The sequence below is a fragment of the Lepus europaeus genome, chromosome 14 (genome assembly GCF_033115175.1).
Source record: "Lepus europaeus isolate LE1 chromosome 14, mLepTim1.pri, whole genome shotgun sequence".
Taxonomy (NCBI): domain Eukaryota; kingdom Metazoa; phylum Chordata; class Mammalia; order Lagomorpha; family Leporidae; genus Lepus; species Lepus europaeus.
Window position 1 is genome coordinate 25,667,492 of NC_084840.1, and position 13,670 is coordinate 25,681,161.

The 13,670-nt window shown below is 56.6% G+C and overlaps 1 protein-coding gene across 2 annotated transcripts in view; it reads left to right on the forward strand.

The window, feature by feature from the left end:
• Positions 1–2,535: 2,535 nt before the first annotated feature.
• Positions 2,536–13,670, forward strand: part of TRAF5 (TNF receptor associated factor 5) — a 44,913-nt gene continuing 33,778 nt past the window's right edge. For both annotated transcript variants that reach the window (XM_062210296.1, XM_062210297.1), the window contains exon 1: positions 2,536–2,605. The gene's annotated coding sequence lies outside the window, so the exon portion shown is untranslated. The remainder of the gene's footprint in view (positions 2,606–13,670) is intronic.

Genomic DNA, 13,670 nt, shown 5'->3' on the forward strand with positions numbered 1-13,670 from the left:
CCATGCGGGGCGCTGCTGTGGGCAAAGACTTTCCACTGCAACTTGCAATGGAAGCTAGCAGCGCAACCTCGGGCCCGAGGAGAGGATTTTCCCTCCTTGTCTGATCTCACTGATCTCTGGGTGATGGAAAGTATGACCCCTGGTCCTGCTCAACTCACCCAACTTCCTCCGACAGGAGCAGTCAGAGGAAGGAAATGCATGCCTCTATTATTCCAGTAGGTGGCACGGTCTCCTCTCCATCAGCTCTGTCTCCATAGTGGCCCTCCTGCGTTCTCTCTCATCCCTTCAAACTACCTGGCAAACTGAACACCTGAAACCCATGTCTTCTGAAGTCTGGGCAAACAGATGAAAGGATACGCCCCTTTTTGTAGAAATGTACTTGTTATTTTGTAGATGAATTGAGTTTGAAGACTGGAGTGTGTTGAATGTTAGTGATGGAACAAGGACATAAGCCGCAGCCATTCTCCCTCATTGCCCAAAGGAGATAAACTTGGAATGTACTCCTTGGCCTTGAAACTCAATTGGGTCTCACACCCTATTGTCTTCATACCCCACCCTGCATTATTTTCCAGGTTCCCAAGGCCCCACCCAGTTCCTGGAATTCCCCTCCCTGCTGCCCCCTACCCCCACCCCCAGCCCTAGCCCTCCTTAAAAAGGCCCGGCCCCTGGGGGCCTTCTGCCACACGCTCCATCTTGTACACACAGGCAGTTGGTCACCCAGCTCTGTGGATTTATTTTCTCTGAATAAATATGGTCTGGCTGTAAATTCACGTACCACCTCCTCTCTATTCTGCAACTCTTTTCCTAACAGAGATAATGTTGAACTAATAACAAATATTTCCAGAACATTAAAATTGCTATGATTTGTTTTAATAGTGTTTTCTTGTAATCCACACCATCCATTTCTTTGAGAGGTAGGGTGGTAGAGTGAGCACAAGAAAACCAGACTTCCCAGGTTCAAATTCCACCTCTCCCACACTGAGAGTTTTGCAATTTGGGCCAAATTGTCTAATGAATGAGTTTTCCCATCTATGCAGCAGGACTGATGATTCAATGGGTTATTGTGGATTGAACACTGAACACAGGAGTGGGCATTGTGTTCCAGTAGGTTAAGCCACAGCTGGGATACCCCAAGGGTCTGTCTTCTCTATTCGCCCAGACATCCTGCCCAGGATTATGTGATCCAAAGAATTGGGAACATGTCCTTGAATTCTGACTAAAACTCTAAAATCCCTCTGTCTCCCCAGTTAAGACACCCAGCCCTGGAGTCATGCAGGCCCCACCTCCTACCATAATGCAGATTCACTCACACACACACACACACACACAAAACTTGCTTTCAACATGTTTAAACCTTGGATATCGTGTCTGGAACAAATTGACTGCTTTTCCCAGTTGATGGGAAGAAGACAAGTGAAACTCAGTCAAGGATAGTCCCAGGGCCCCGGGTACACCCACAAGTTTGCAACCTCGGCCTGATGTCTCCAGCCGGGAAAGGAGGCAGAATTTCTACAAAACAGACATCGTGTGGGCCAGGGGAGAAGTACAGCGTGAGGGTGCCAGCCATAAGAAAAGGTGTACCGTCTTGGGGGACAGGAACAGGAAGGAGCTAAGGGTCACTGAACACCAACATGGTGGCAACCATAGAGCAGTGCTCACTGAATGCTCCCAGGTAGAATGTGAGCTGGATCCAGACTCCCAAAGCAATTCCCACAAGTGGAGTAGGTAAACCAACCTTTACTTTTACCTGGATCTTTGGCTGTTGGCAGGAAGCTCCCCGCTGCTCTTCCAGAACCCATATTTGCATTTTAGGGCCAGCCAGTTTGGCCCCCTCCCCATGACCACAGCCTCCAGCTCCCTGCTGCCTGTCCCTGCCCAGCTGTGAGGCGCATCTGGGTGGTGCCCCCCCCCCCCCCCCGCAGGCGTCATCCTCCCCTTTTACTGCTGAGTAGCTGAAAGGTTAGTATCTTTCCCTTGGCTGCCTAACTCAAAGTAAAAGAGCTACAGGGAATTCTGGTCCATTGATATCGACGGGAAGTATCATCCAGAACATAGGCGCTGGGAGTAAAAATACCGTCAGAGCGCAGGATTCAGGAGTGGGAAGACTCCAGTTGTGGCACTTCCTGAGTGTGTGCAGCCTGGGCGCGGGGCTTGGCCCTGCTTTCCTGGACCACAGATGGCTGGGCAGGAGCACCTGACATGTTTGGCAAGCCCCTGCTGCCAGGGCAAACTCTGTAACTCTAAGACATGGCTAGTGGTAGGCCAACAGCCGGACAGGCCTTGAGCTAATGGGTCAAGAGGGGCAAGGGCAACTGCTGTTTGTCCGCAGGTGCTGACCGCTCTCCCCTGCCCGCCCCGCCCCTGAGCTCTCCGGCCCCGCCCATCCGCAGAGGCCCCGCCCCCTGAGCGCTCCGGCTCCACCTATCCCATCCAGTTCCCGCCAAGGTCCCGCCCCGGCCCCGCCCTCCCCACCGCCTCCTGGCGGGAGCGCTCGGGCAGCGGCGGTTGGGGCCCAGTGCCTCGCCCGCGCCTCGCTGCCCCGGCCGCCGCCCGCGCAGCCGCGCGCCTGCCAACAGCTGCCGGCGAAACCCCGGCCGAGCCACACGTGAGTCGCGGGAGGGGCGGCGGGAGGGGGACCCGCGAGTGCCGCCGGCTCGCCCCGGAGACTTTGAAACCGAAAGCGCCGGGCTGCGGAGCCCCGTCCGGGCCGCCCGTCGGGGCTGTTCGGGTCCGGGAGACGTGTGGGGCGAGAGGGTGTTCGCAGCAGGGCCGAGGTGCGGCGGGGGCCGGAGCTGGGCAGCTGGTCCAGAGGCGCCGGTGGACCGGAGGGGCCGGGTCAGCTCAGGGTGCTCGGCCTGCACGTCTGCCCCGCTGACCCCCGTCGCGGTGCCTGGGAGCCTCCGGCCTGCGTGACCCCAGGGCTGGGTGTCCTAAGCACGCTCTGCTGGTGCGTGCTCGTTTAGGAGCGCGGCCCGGAGGGGCCATCCGAGCTGCCGGGGGGCCGAGCATCCGCGGACACCGAGTTGCCCTCGCGGGTCCGGGCGCCCTGTCCCCGCTCTGCCGGGCTCCGGTCAAGCCGAGCTTGCTGCGGGTTCCTGCGGCGGCCCGTCCCGCCGCGGGTCGCGTCTCTGGCCAGTTCTGCCGCCTCCGTTCCGTGCTTGGCTGTTTCCGATTTACGTCCAGGAGAACTTGGCGATCTCGCCGCCGTGGCGAGTGTGGGTGAGCCGAGGCTGCCCCTTCCAGCGGGAGGCGGCCGGTGACCAGCTTAGCTCTGCGGATCCTCAGGAGGCTCGGGTGCCGAGCGAGCGCTGGGCTGGGCCCACGGAACAGAGTTCCTTTATCCGGGGAGACCTGCTCTCACAGGGTGCTGGAAGGCGTGCAGCACCGGGACGCTGGTTCAGGAACTTCTGGGAATAGAACAGCGGTGCTGGCGCTGTGCAAGACCCTTTTAGGCAGCAGAAGGCCGAAGGTGGGCTTTTCAGACCCCATGGGGCTCCCGAAATGCTTTATCCCCATCCCAGAGCAGGTGTGGGTGAGAGCCTGACCAGGCCACCCCATGAAACAGGAGAGGCAGAGACAGCGGCAGGAAAGGTGGGTGTGACAGGCAGGTGGAGAGCCGGCAGGCTCTGCAGAGGGTTTGGGGTTGTCTTAATGTTTTTCTTGTGGCTTGAGGAGTGGATCAGTTCTCCACTCCAGGCCCAGAAGAGGCTCCCGTCTGAGCCAGCATCTGGTGTCAGAGAGGGTGGCTGTGCCCACTGGGGCGGCTGAGGTCTGTGGCAGTGGCAGGGTGGGCAGGGTTTCCCTCAGTCAGCAAGCTTTGCTGAGGACCCGCTGGCTCAGGGTTCCCAGTGAGGGAACATGGGAAAGAGCCGGGTCCCCAGAAGTTGTAACTTAGTGCCTGGGGCATGTCAGTGGTGATTGGCAGGGTGGGCTGCCCACTGCCTGCAGATCAGCTCTGTTAGGCTAGGGATGGGAAGGGGCCTGGGCACTGGCCTCCTGTGACTATTTCTGCTTCACTGGGGACAACCTGGAAGAAAAACAACCTATTTCCCTGTTTGCACTGCTCTTTCCTTTGCATTTCCTTTCTCATTGTTCTTGTTGTTTTGTTTTTATTTCGTCCCCCTTGATGCCCTCCTGAGTGAGGCCAAAGCAGGACTACTGTCCACCTGTCCCGGATGGGGAGGGGCAAGCATCGAGTGTGTCAGTGACCCCCCCGAGCTCCTCCCCTGGGCCATGCATGGGGCTCCTGTGGTCACTGGTTACCCCCTGCCCCAGCTGCTCTCTCAGAGCTGGAGCTGCCCATCAATGAGAGGCCCCTGATTCTGATAAGGCCTGGAGAGTCTGTTCCCAGCAAGTGGAACCAGTTCCGCTGGAGGCTGTGCAAGGCACACACGGACAGACTCCCTGCCTGACCCCTGTGTCCAGCCAAGCCAACTCAGGGCAACCTGCGTCTGATTTTGTGTGTATCCTGGAACCTAGCATTCAGGAGGTCTAGATTCATTTGGGGTGCCCATCTCTTTACCTCTGAGTTACAGGGGGAACATGTGTGGGACAGGGCTCATGAGAAGAGAGGTTGAGCACCCAGTAGGACACGCCTCGCGCCCAGAAGTCAGAATAACACCGCAGAGTTTACAGTAGCTCATTCTCTTGTCACATCTACAGAGAATGGAGAACAGGTGCTGCTCCTTCCAGCTCCACCTGGCTGCAGGCTAGAACTCATGGCACACAGGGCAGGGCCAGGCCCACACCTTCTGATTCCAAATCCTTCCTGTAGCGTCTCTGCTAAAGGCAGCTGGGGTTCATCAAAAGCTGCCCGATGCCTTTGTCGCTGATGAGTGTCTTTAAGAGTGCACAGACCACAGGAGGGTGGCGGGGGGCGGCAGGCCCAGTCTCTGAAAAGCTTTCTCTGCCCAGGCGGCTGCTCTCTCTGGGGTTGCCCTGGGCAGGAGCTCTGTCACCACGGAGCTGCAGCAGGGAGGTGCTGTGTGTGTGTTGGGGGAAGAGGAGCCCATGCCGTAGGGCAGAAGCAATCCCTAAGGCTGGCAGGTGCCTGCTGCTGCCACGGCCAGGGTGAGACCAGCGGGAGTTTGTTGTTTTGCCCAGAGGAAAGTTGTACTGGAGGGGCCAGAGAGCAGCCTTGGCCCCCACGGCTTTCTTCTTGTGAGGAAGTGGGGTGGAGGGCCTAGGAGGAAATAAAAGTGAAAATACACACTGGCCTGACAGATTCCGAGTCTATTTATGGTGACAGGGGTGCGCACGGTTTGCATGCTGGTGTCTGGAGGCAGGCGATGGGGCGTTCTCAGATCGTGCCGTGGCAGAAACCGCGTGCAGCGCACATCTGACGGGCAGGTCCTGTGGACCCAGCACAGCGAGAGTCCCTCCGCAGAAGTCGGGGACAGGGGCTCCCTTCCCGCCGACTTCCGCAGATCCCCATGCCTCCTTCATGATGCTGTGGGCTCTATCACCCCGCACCGCCTCCCAGCAGTTCAGACCATCCCTGAATTTCCCTGCAGCCTTTTCTGCTCTCAAGGAGGCCATGCCCTTCTCTTTGTCTTTCATGGAAAAACTTCTGGAAGTAGCGGCTCGTGGGCTCTCCGGCTCTCAGTGTGCTGTGCACCTGCCACGCTGCTCAGATTACACTGAGGGCTCCCAGGCCTGGTCATCCTCTGTCGCCAGCCCTGCTGCAGCTGTTGCCCGGCTCCCCGGAGGCCGCCAGCCTGTCCCCGTGTGCATTCCCTGCCCTGCAAGGCCGGGGTGGGGCCAGGCAGTGTGCTCAGGCCGCTGCCCCTCTCCACAGAGCTCTGGTTCACTCCAACAGAAGGTCATTCACAGCTCTGCTCTCACCCAGCTCCCTCCTTGGCCACTTTGGTTTGCGATATTCAGAATCTTTTTTTTTTTTTTTTCTTTTCTTTTTTTGACAGGCAGAGTGAGTGAGAGAGAGAGACAGAGAGAAAGGTCTTCCTTTGCCGTTGGTTCACCCTCCAATGGCCGCTGCGGCCAGCGCACCGCGCTGATCCAAAGGCAGGAGCCAGGTGCTTCTCCTGGTCTCTCATGCGGGTGCAGGGCCCAAGCACTTGGGCCATCCTCCACTGCACTGCCAGGCCACAGCAGAGAGCTGGCCTGGAAGAGGGGAAATCGGGACAGAATCTGGCACCCCAACCGGGACTAGAACCCGGTGTGCCGGCGCTGCAGGCGGAGGATTAGCCTATTGAGCCACGGCGCCGGCCACAGAATCTCTTTTGTGAAAGATTTATTTATTTGAAAGGTAGAGTTACAGAGAGAGAGGGAGAGAGAGAGAGAGATATCTTCCATCTGCTGGTTCACTCCCCAAATGGCTGCAACGGGCAGGGCTGGACCAGGCTGAAGCTGGAAGCCTACAACTGTTTCTCTCTGGGGGTGACAAGGGCCCAAGGACTTGGGCCATCTTCTACTGCTTTTCCAGGTGCATTAACAGGGGGCTGCTCACAAGAAGAAGTGGAACAGCCAGGACTTGAACTGGTGCTCATATGGGATGGTGGCGTTGCAGGCAGTGGCTTAGCCTGCGGCACCACAACACCAGCCCCCAGAGCCTTCTCTTCCTCTCCCTGCCTATTGCAGGGGTCCCTGATGTCCCGCCTCTCCAAGCCCATCAACCTGATTGACTCCATACCCAGCCCTGAGCCACATGGCCTGTTTCCTGGGGGACCTGATCATCCATTCTCTCCGTTTGCTGCCCAGGTCCACATGAATTCTTTCTCCTTTCCCATGCTGCAGAAGGAGCTCCTTGATTCATAGCCCAGGCACAGCGCTTCTTCCGCTCATGGTAGAGCAGAAATCTTGTGGTCTTCTGAATCTGGCAGGCCCAGGGTGGCTGCTGGATTTGTGACTTGCTGGGTGGAGCTGTGTGATTTGGGCAAGTTGCCCAACCTCCATGGGTGTCTCTATTCCCACTGGTAAACAGTGATGGGAATGTCTCCCCTCTGGGGTTGCTGGAAGGACTACATGAGCCCATACATACACACAGCCTAGTGTCTCTGGGGTTTTTAGTGAAGCTGGGTTTTTTTCTTCCAAGTGTTTAGTGGCAGTAGAGAGTTGCAGGGGACCCTGGGGAGCTGGAACATGTGTGCCTTGCTTCAAGGCATTTGAATTTTAAATTAGAATGAGACGAGCAAGAGAACAACTCGTACCAGAGCACACCTTCCCACAGCAGACCTTCCCGCAAGCTAAGCTCCTGCTGCCTCTGGGCTGCCCAGGAGCTGGGGAGGCTGAGCTGGGACGGCGCGGGGGGGCAGGGCTTGGCGGCGCGGGGGGCAGGGCTTGGCGGGGAGATGCAGGCCTGAGCTGTAGGTGGGCAGCATCAGGGCTGCCAGGTTTCTGATGGCAGCAGCCACGTGGGGAGTGAGTCGTGACCAAGAGGGCACGCTGGAGAGAGCAGCTGGGGGGAGAGTTGCTCCCATTTTGGTTGTGCTGGCTTTGAAGGGCCTGTGAAGCTTTAAAAGGAGATTCTAGGAGGCAGGAGCGCAGTTGGACTGGATGTGCATGGGCTGAGGCTGGGAGACAGGGGGGCGGAAGCTGCCCATTTTGGCATGGGCTTCAATGCCAGCACGAAGTGGTTCCAGAGAAGAACAGGGAGAATATTTATAGTGTGCGAGCAGGGTTGGGTGCAGGGTGTTGCCCAGATAGGGTGAAGAGTGGAGATGGTCCGGTGTCATTGGAGACCCAGAGGCCCCTGGTGACCGTGGTGAGAGCAGTGTGGGCAGGTGGTGAGGGTGGGGGAGCCGAGCGTTGGGTGGAAGAGAAGCTGCTGGAGAAAGGGCAAGAACTTTAGGGAAATCTGTGGGTGAGCATCTGTGTTTGTCTCCAGCCTAAGGAGAGACTGTGAGTGTTTGGAAGCTGATGGGATGGAGCCAGCTGAAGGGTTGGGAGTGTGGGTGAGAATCAGCATCACAAAACCCCATGGGGGAGGGAGGCAGGGACCAGGTCAGGAGGGGGGAGGCGGACAGGCAGGGAGAGTGGCCCTGCTCAGGCTGGGAGGGAGACGGCAGGAAGTGGAGTTTGTTCTGGTCTGACGACTGTACAGTAGGAAGTGAGGTTTCCTGGCGAGAAGGAGTGAGCAAAGTCTACCCAGAAGAGAGAGGTTTGAGATGGACCCTGAAGACAGGAGCAGAGAGAGGAAAGCCCTCCTGGCACTGTTCCACCTGGTGGCATGATGAAGTCTCCAACAGAGTTCCCGGGCCAATAGGATTTTAGGTCTCAGGCCACCCTGTGCGGGGCCTGGCACCCAAGAGACGACCCATCACTGCTGATTGAATTGAGGTGTGGGACTGTCTGCCTTCAGAGTAGTCTTGGCACTTCCCCATTCTCCCAGGTACCTGATGCCCTTAAGCCAGAGCCCCCCAGTGTGCACCTGCTGAGTGGGGGGCTGTCGGGCTTCACTGTGCCAGTCTCCCGGGCCCTTCCCTCCTTACCCTGCCCCTGCTACCCCTGTCCCAGGTTGGCCTTGTCCTCTCTGGCTGTAACTGTTGAGTCTTAGGACTTGGACACATAGGTGACACTAGAAGCCAATGGCCAAGAGACTGTCCGTAGAGTAGCAAGAAGGCAGCCATTCATCTTTCTGTGTTTACTGAGCACTTGTCACGTACACTGCTCTAGGTGCAGGGCCGGTGGGTGTGTGTGTGTGTGGGGAGCTGCAGCAGGGGCTGGGGCACGGGTTGGGGGGGAGTGACGTCGGATTTCCATGTAGGGTGGTCGGCGAAGGCCTCGTTTGCGAGCGAGGTAGTGTTTGAGCTGATTCTGGAAGTAAAGGAGGAGGCCGGCCCTGTTTCAGGGTGAAGAGCGCTCCAGGCAGGGAGCACCAAGCAGAAGGCAGTTCTATTCTTCAAGGAAAGCAAGGCCAGCATGGCCGTGGGGATGGACGAGGGGAAGCCCCCAGGATGTGAGCACGGAGCAGAGGGCCGCACTGTGCTGGGCCCTGGCTTCTACTCTGAGTGTTACAGGACCATAGGCTCAGAGTGACAGATCTGACTTGGCACTTGTGTGGGTCCCTTTGGCTGTGGGTTGGGAGTGGGCCCTAAGGGAGCGGGGCAGAGCAGGAGACAGCTGGAGGCCAGCACTGCACCTGCTAGGGCCGCGGTGAGGCGTAGACCTCGGTGGTGGTGCTGAGAGTGGTGAGAAGTAGCTGACGGGGGATGTGTTGGGAAGGAAGTGCCAGCAGGGTCTGTGAGATGGTGAGGAAGAAAGAGCCAAGGGTGACTTGGTGATGGTTGGCGCTATTTCTCTGCGGTGCAGGAAGGCTAAGGGAGGAGTGGGATGGGGCAGGGGTTGGCTGATCCATGATGCCTTAAGATGAAGCAATGGCCTAGGCAGATGGGCTGAGTCTGGGGTTCAGGAGAGAGGCCCAGGAGATCAGGGCCCTGGCAGCCATGGATGGAGGCACGGCCAGGAGCAGAGGCAGGGCATCCATCAGCAGCCTGAACTGCCTGGCGTCATCACGGTAATCTAGGTGGTGCTTCTCACGCTGTCACAGGAGCTTGCTTAAATGTCAGACTTCAAGCAGCTACTGAGACATCTCGATGCTGAAGTGTATCAAGTAGGGTAGACTTGGGGGCTGGTGCCATGGCTCACTAGGTTAATCCTCCGCCTGCAGTGCCGGTATCCCATATGGGTGCCGGGATCCCATATGGGTGCCGGGTTCTAGTCCCAGTTGCTCCTCTTCCAGTCCAGCTCTCTGCTGTGGCCTGAGAAGGCAGTGGAGGATGGCCCAGGCACTTGGACCCCTGCACCCGCAAGGGAGACCAGGAGGAAACACCTGGCTCCTGGCTTCGGATCGGCGCAGTGCCGGCCATAGCAGCCATTTGGGGGGGGTGAACCAATGGAAGGAAGACCTTTCTCTCTGTCTCTCTCTCTCACTGTCTATAACTCTACCTGTCAAATAAAAAAAAGTAGGGTAGACTAAACCGTCTTAATTAGCAACCCCCGACCCCAAGCAGGTCTGTTCCTCTGGGGAGCAAGCCAGCAGTTTCATTCTGTTCTGAGGCACGTTCTCAGGCAGAGCGTCCAGGGACCTGACTGCCCTGAGCACCACTACCGGGTTTGTGCGTAGGCATGGTGTCCGCCTTGACCAGCTGTCTGACGACTCACTCCACGCCCCTTCCCTTATAGAGTAAGGTCCAGGCCTCTGCACGCCGAGTAGGTGCAGCATCTGTGTGGCTAGGGGAAGCGCTTGTTTATGGACACGTTTCATCTTGGCTGGGAGGCTGGGAGGCAGGTGCTGTTGTCCCGTTTTCCGGGCAGTAAAAGGGGACACAGGTAAAGTAATGGCAGAAGGGAGTGGACCCCCAGCAGTCCAGCCCTGGAGCAGGTCGCTAGCCAACCTCCCCGTCGATGTTGGTTAGAACACTTCATTTTCTATTAGCCGTGACAGAGGCGCGAGCACGGGATCTGGAGTCAGAGCCGTACAGGAGCCTCCCCTGATCTGTGGTTTCACTTTCCACAGTTTCAACTACTTGTGGTCAACCACAGTCTGAAAATAATAAATAGAAACTCCAGAAATAAACAACTCATAAGTTTGAAATCATGCACCATTCTGAAAAGTGTGTCCAGTCCCTCTCGGCCTGCCCTGGCCGTGTGTCATCTCTCTGTGTGCTCTATCTACCCTGTAGACACTACCCAGCATCCGTCACTTAGCAGCCACCCCAGTTAGAGTGATATCGGGTGCTCAGTGCCTGTGTGCAGGTGACTGTTACTTTGCTCTGGAATGGCCGTGCATTGTGAGAGCAGTGATGCCGGCTGCTCAGGTCTGCCAAAGAAGAGCCACGATTGCTTGCTGTCAGTGTCACATGTTGTCACAAGAAGAGGAGGTAAACACAAGGCAATAAAATATTTAGAGAGAGAGAGATCACATTCACATAGCTTTTGTGCATACATTGTTATTATCCTGTGTTCTTAATAGTTATTGTTGTTAATATCTTATTGTGCCTAATTTATAACTTTATCATAGGTAGGTATATGTGTATAAGAAAAAAAATACAATATATATAGGGCTTGGTGCTACTGATGTTTCAGGCATATACTGGAGTCTTGGAACATCCCCTCCTCCCCCCAGTAAGACAGCAATGGAGGAGGGGGTGCTGTTGTATTCAAATCCCGGCTCCACTTGCCCTATGATTTGGGGCAAGTTGCTTAGCAACTCGGAGCTGAAACACTTCATTGAAAATACGACGCTGATGACGATGCCACTGGGTTGGTGTAGGGATGGCTGTGGTGCTGTGAACACTCAAGCTGGGAAGAGCTAGGAAGCACATACGGCATCCTCATCCTCATCATGATGTTGAGGAATCAGACCCTAACCCTAATCTGTTATAACCCTAGGGTTACCCAAGAGAACCGCCAGCAGGGTGGCGATGGCAGCAAGCCACCAGGCCCTGCTTCAGCAGAGCCGTTTCTGGTTCCCTTGGATTTGTAGCTGCTTCAAGAGATGTGGTTTGAGGAGTTTCGTTGCTGTGTTTTGGATTGTTTTTTACCGTGAAACCCTTGGCTAGCTGATCTTGTAAGTCCTTCCCAAGCCGACTAACCCTAACTGACTCCATTGCAGAGGAAAAGCCACTCCCCAGATCCTGCCTGCTTCTCTTACCTTCTCTCTGGGCTCTCGACCTGCGTCAGCTTGAGCCAGCCCAGCCATCAGTCTCAACAGATGGCATCAGGTGTGGCCCCAAGGGGCTGCATTCTTTGACCTGGGCTCTAGGACACCTGCCTGTGTGTGGTCTGGGCATCTGGGGGTGTGTGTGCCTGGGACTTGAGGAAGCCTGTCCCTGAGGCTGGGCAGAGAGACCTCCTCTGGCTCATCTGCTCCCTCCATGGGCCTGCACCGGAGCCAGCCTCACTCCTGCCACTCTACCCCCCGCCACAGGCTCCCCTGACTGCAGGCAGCCGTAAGAATGTCACACATCTGTGGTCAGCCTTGGAAATAGAAACCTAACACAGAGGCGGCCGTGGACGGGCCTTTGTGGGCAGAGGAGCAGGCTAGCGTGATATTGACCTTTGGAAGCTAAAAGTCCCCAAAAGGTCAAACCAAGGCTTCTGAATACAGCATCTCCCTGCCCCCATCCCTGAGGGATGTGTTCCCAGACTCCCAGTGGGTGCTGAAACCTTGGTAGGACTGAGCCCCATGCCCAATGTGTCTTTTCTCATACACACATACTTGTGAGACAGTGTCAACAGTATAAATTAGGCACAGTAAGAGATTAATGCCAATAATAAAGCACTTACAACAATGCACTCTTATAAAGCTGTCTGTGGTACTGCTTTTGCCCTTTGGGCCATCGTGGAGTAAAATTAAGGTTACTTGAACCCTAGCACTGAGATACTGAAGCAGTCGAACTGATAATCAAAATGGCCAGGAAGTCACGAGTGGGTGGAATATCCAGTGTGGACACGCTGGGGACTGGGGTGAGTGCATCACACAGCCCACCATGGGGCTTTATTGATTTATTTATTTTATTTTAAGATTTATTTATGTATTTGAAAAGCAGAGTTACAGAGGTAGAGGTAGAGGTAGAGAGAGAGAGAAAGGTCTTCCATCTGCTGGATCACTTCCTAGTTGGCCTCAATGGCTGGAGCTGTGCTGATCTGAAGCCAGGAGTTTCTTCCGGGTCTCCCAGGTGGGTGCAGGGGCCCAAGGACTTGGGCCATCTGCTACTGCTTTGAATAGGGCACAATTTAAAACTCAGGAATCCTTTACTTGTGAAAATTTCCATTTAATCTACTTGAGTAGTGGTTGAGGGCAGGGATCTGTGTAAGGGGGAATGCTGTGCTCGCTGGCAGGGGGTCTCGGTCACTCCCCTCTCCTCTGGGCCTTCCCAGGATGGGCAGGGCCGAGGCTGGACTGGTCCTGCTGTGAACTGCTTCTGAACTGCGGGCTCCCTGCCAGGTGTGGGTCAGATGCTCCCAGGGCCGCTGGGCGCTGATCCTCCTCAGCGTGTGTGCTCCGTGTGCCCATGTGCCTGTGTGCCCGTGTGCCTGTGTGTGTGTGTGTGTGTGTGTGTGAGAGAGAGAGAGAGAGAGAGAGAGAGAGAAAGAGCATGAGCGCACGTGCATAGAGAGGATGGCCAGGCAGGGACCCGCTCGGGAGAGCGTTGTGGTGAGATGCTAGCCCCGAAACACTGAGGTGGGGGCTCCCCCGCCCATGCCTCCCTCAGACGTGCAGTCTGGTGGCCGGGGGCTGGGAGAGGGTGCTCAGGGTGCTCCTCCCTCCCTCCCTCCCTCCCTCCCCAGCCGTGAGGAGAAGTGGGAGCTGTGGTGAGAGAAAGGGCAGAGGGCTGACCCAGTGGGGAGCCCCCGCAGGGAGCCGGGTCGCCAGCAGGTGCAGTCGGGCCAGCAGGAGAAGCAGAAAGTCCGGTGGCGTCCGCAGAGGGATCGGGGAGTTTCAAGAAGGAAGTGTGGGAGAGACTCATTGGCAAATCCAAGTGTGTGCTCACGCTCGTTCCGGGGCAGCGAACTTCTTTTCTGGCAGGGGCCGTTTGGATATTTACAGTATGCTTCCTGGACCATACCGGAATATGTATCAACATGACATGGGCCTGCTGTAGATGGATTGAATTTCCAGTCCTTCCTGGTGGTTGCCTGGGCAGGGCCAGGCCACGTGATTGTTCCCTACCCCTGCGAGGTGTTGTTGGGACTGACACAGTTGGCAT